This window comes from Berghia stephanieae, chromosome 2 (assembly GCF_034508935.2).
Source record: "Berghia stephanieae isolate SIO BIC M18660-M18661 chromosome 2, UCSD_Bste_1.3, whole genome shotgun sequence".
Classification (NCBI taxonomy): domain Eukaryota; kingdom Metazoa; phylum Mollusca; class Gastropoda; order Nudibranchia; family Aeolidiidae; genus Berghia; species Berghia stephanieae.
In genome coordinates this window covers 3,792,153-3,796,543 of record NC_088361.1, presented here as the reverse complement: position 1 = coordinate 3,796,543, position 4,391 = coordinate 3,792,153, and the positions used below count along the sequence as shown (strand labels likewise).

The 4,391-nt window shown below is 43.0% G+C and overlaps 1 pseudogene; it reads left to right on the top strand.

Moving 5' to 3' along the window:
* The first annotated feature begins 1,814 nt into the window (after positions 1-1,814).
* LOC144963693 (uncharacterized) overlaps positions 1,815-4,391 on the top strand; it is a 5,126-nt pseudogene continuing 2,549 nt past the window's right edge.

Here is a 4,391-nt window from a genome sequence, read left to right as displayed (position 1 = left end):
TAAAGATATTGATATTATTTGATTGTTGTTTCGCGTAGATTAAATCAAAAGCTATTTCGGCAGAACTTTATTTTTATTAAATTATATTATTATGGCAGCAGTACATGTAAATGAAGTGATTCGGTCGTTTTCTGGTGAGGGTGACATCATTGCCTGGATAAAGAAGGTGAGACTGGTAGCAAAGTTGAAAGGCATAACGCAGGTTGAAAATTTCTTACCTTTATATCTGGAGGGAGATGCATTGGCGTTGTATTTTGCAGTTGGATGAGGTGCAGCAGTCGAATGCGGGAGAAATTGAACAGCATTTGATCGAGGCGTCTGCCGACGGGCCGTTTGTGGCGCATAAAAAGATGATGGAAAAGAGATGGGTGGGTGAACAAGTTGATGTGTTTTGCACGGAGTTGAGGAGGCTTGGTGGTTTGGCTGGATTTAATGGCGAAGGGTTGGATAGATTGGTGAAGTTGTGTTTTGTTAACGGTTTTCCTGATGCAATATCGCGTGAGCTTCAGCAAGTTGAAAATGTATTTCATATGTCAATGGCGGGCCTGCTTAATAAAGCTCGAATTCTTACTGCCAACAAAGGGTGTGTTGCAGCGGCAGTGAGAACCACTACCCACAAGAAGCTTAGGTGAGCAGACAAAACCGTTTAGTGGTTGTTTCCGTTGCGGTGGGCCACACATGAAAAAGAACTGTGACCAAAATGTGACAGAAGTACGGTGCTTTAGGTGCAACAAAAAAAGGGAATTTAGCGAATCGTTGCGCAAGTCTGAACACACAATAGGGAAACGAAGTGTGGGTCACTGGTGCGCCAGCAGTTACCCGAGTTACACAGGGGCGCACTCTCTCCCAGTAATAATAATTCATGCAGGCAAATAGAAAGGAGTAAAGGCATTGGTAGATGCAGGGTGCATGACGACGGTGGTTAGTTCGAATTTGGTTGGAGCTGGACAATGTAAAGGAAGAGACTATATATTTGCGTTTGACGGGTCGCGGGTGGCGTGTTATGGTGAACAAGATGTGCGACTGGAAATAGAAGGGACAGTGGTGTCGGTGAAACCGTTTGTAGCAGATTCTATATTTGGTGACGTGAAGGTTATCATTGGAATGGAAGTTATTAATGAGTTGGGGGTGTGACAATCAGAAGTGGAAAGATTAAATTCGGTAACAGCTGCAGTGCCGTTCTTGTGATCAAAAAGGCCGTGAGTGAAAATGTATCAAATGACAATAAAATTGATGAATGCGGAGACAGGGTTGTGAAAGACAGCGAGTGTGTTGCTAGATAAAAGGAAAAAGTTGACGATGGGAAATTGATGGATGAGGTGATTGGAGACAGTGATTTTACAGCAGTATTTGATGGAAGGCACCGGACGGTGCAATGGACATGGAAAACGGAGCCACATGTATTAGAAAATACGGTTGAATGTTATGATCGGAATTTAAAAGGTACAGTTAAGGATGGCTTTGAAAAGGAAGTGGATAGATGGATTGAGGAAGGTATTCTGATGCCACGGAATAAAAAAGTTAAATCGGGAGTGATTCCTTTAATGGCTGTTGTTCAACCGACGAAGAGCAAGGTCAGGCCAGTCTTGGATTTCAGGGAGCTGAATAAGCATGCCAACTGTCACACGGGTGATGATTTTACGGATATATGTAGCGAGACGTTGTGAGAGTGGAGACAGAGCAGAGCTGAGACGATTGTAGGTCTCCAGATAAGAGTTGCGGAAGATCTTTGGGGTTACCAGTTGGTAAACTACAAGGGTACAACTTATTGTCTCACACGGTTGGGGTTCGGCTTGAGTTCAGCACCACGGATAATGTCAAAAATTCTAAAGACAATATTGGGGAAAGCTGGTGAAGTGAAACGTGCAACAATATCATATGTTGATGACATTCTTTTAGACGAAAATAGTATGTCTGCAAATGCGTTGATTACTCACTTGAAAGAATGGGGGCTAGTAACCAAACCGCCAGTCATTGACTGCTGGGGCTGCACTAGGATTGCGCATATCAAAAAGCGGAGATGGGAGATTAATGTTTTCACGGGGGAACGAAGTGCCGGAGGTTGTATCTGATAGTATTGGCAAAAGAGAGCTGTTTTCAATAATATGTGGAAAACTAATCGGACATTATCTGAATTGCTGGGTGGCTTCATGTGGCATGCAGCTATATCAAGAGAGTAGCTGGGGGAAATAAATGGAGCGATGGAGTCAACAAAAGAGCAATCGAGATACTACAGGATGTGTTGCGAAGAGTGAAGAATGATGATCCCGTGAGAGGAATATGGCGAGTTTTGAGGTCAGAGACTGGAATTGTATGGTGTGATGCAAGTAATATTGCCTTGGGTTGTTTATTATAAAGTGGAGATAAAGTGGTAGAGGACGCAGCGTGGTTGCGAAAAAACAGACGATTTCAAACACATCGACGTAACTGAATTGGAGGCATTAATGAAGGGGGTCAATCTGGCACTGAAGTGGGAAGTGACACGTGTCACAATAATGACAGACTCAGCAACAGTGAAAGGATGGGTGCAGACTGTGTTGACGGGTGAGAAAAGAGTGAAGACGAAGGGAGCGGCTGAGTTACTCGTCAAAAGACGTTTAGGGATTTTGAAGAGTTATATAGATGAATTTGACCTTCATGTGTGTATACAGTAGTGCGGGGCGGTCCTTGGCAAGCTTAAGGACCACGGTCCTACGGTCCTTGGGAAATGAAGACCGCAAGGACCGGTCCTTTTCGACATTGAACATTCCTGAGAGACTGTTGGAAATTCGAACCGGTTTGACCTTTGAGAGCGTGGGATCGTTCATTCTTGAACCGTTAAAGACCGCTACACGATGAAAACCGTGGCCTACAGGAGTAAAACACACGGAGTAGTCACACTCATTTCAAATTGTAACCTAATTAAAGAAGAGGGGTGATGCCTTCTTTATTTGCTCACCGTACTTCATTGTTACTTCGATAATTTAATAAAATTTGAAATTTATCCCCATTAACGGAGATAATGGCATCGCCCAAGGCGTTGATCGAGTTGTTCGTGGCGTTGATACACACACGCAACTCCTACCCCCCCCCCCCCCCCCCCCCCCCCCCCACACACACACACATTAGAGGGCAGCGAGCATTGAAGAGTAAGAGAGAGACGTGAAGTTATAATAAGAGGGAGTGGATGAGGTGATAAGAGGGGTCGGTGGTGACTTTTCACCAGATCTAACAAACTCAGCTACCCATTCATTGCTGAGTAGACAGGGATTCAGAAAAAAAATCGACTGCACCCGGGATCGATGTCTGGCCCTTTGCGTATAAAGAGAGTGCTCTATCAACTGAGCTATCGGGGTCCCCAAATATTCTATTGGACTTTTTTAAAATTCAGACGTTATAACTGGGTTTTTTGGAAGGAAGAAACTAATGAAACTCATATTATTTGATTAGTAAAAACACCAAACGAAATTTTAATATTATTGTATTATTTTAAATGACAACACTGCGATAGAAAGGAGTGGTGACAAGAGATGGACAAAAGAAAACAAAAAATCGGATTTGCTACTTGCTAGGTTCGACACACACACACACACACACACACACACACACACACACACACAAACACACCACTGGCGGTCGGTAAATAGAGCGAAGTTGTTTTGTGCCGCCCTATATTTTCCGTAGATTAGCATGTCAACCAAACAAAAAACTTCAATTTTAAAATTTTGATAAAATTAAAAATTTAGCACATACTGCTTTTTGTTTTGAATATAATATTTGATGACTCGTGCGTAGCTCAGCGAAGGTGGCGTCAAATCGGCACGTTTCATCTTTCTCCCGTTGCCTGCGCGGGGTGACAATGAGCGGAGGGTGTGGTGTGGCGGGGAAGTTTTTTGTTGTTTATATGAGCCAGTCTTCGTTTGGCCGTCCTGTCCTTATCCTATACTCTGTTGTACCTTGAAGAAAGTTAGTGTTACCACTCCCCAATCTCCCTCCACCCTCCCTCCCCAACTAACTATTGTCTTTCACTGCTTAAATAATTGGGCCAAGACGGCCAATCTAGCGATGCACGCCCTGAGGTCCTACTTGGGATAAATTAAAACCCTATCAGTTTTATCACTGAAAGAAGAGGCTTTGCTTCACTAGGATTTACTGATGAAGAGAATGGCAATACATATATATTTTATCATTGTTGGTTTTGCTTAAATATATTATTAAATATCAAAAAGAACAGTAAACAAAATATGCACCGAGAAGAGCCCCGAGGTACTATAAATAAAAATCCCTGACCCCACGGAGTCCTTCATCCCCGCACACTCCCAACGATCTCTACTCAACTTGTATTGTGTGCATTAGCTAATAATAGTATAATTATAAAGATGTCGCTGATTGTGTGTGAAGTTAACAAGTAC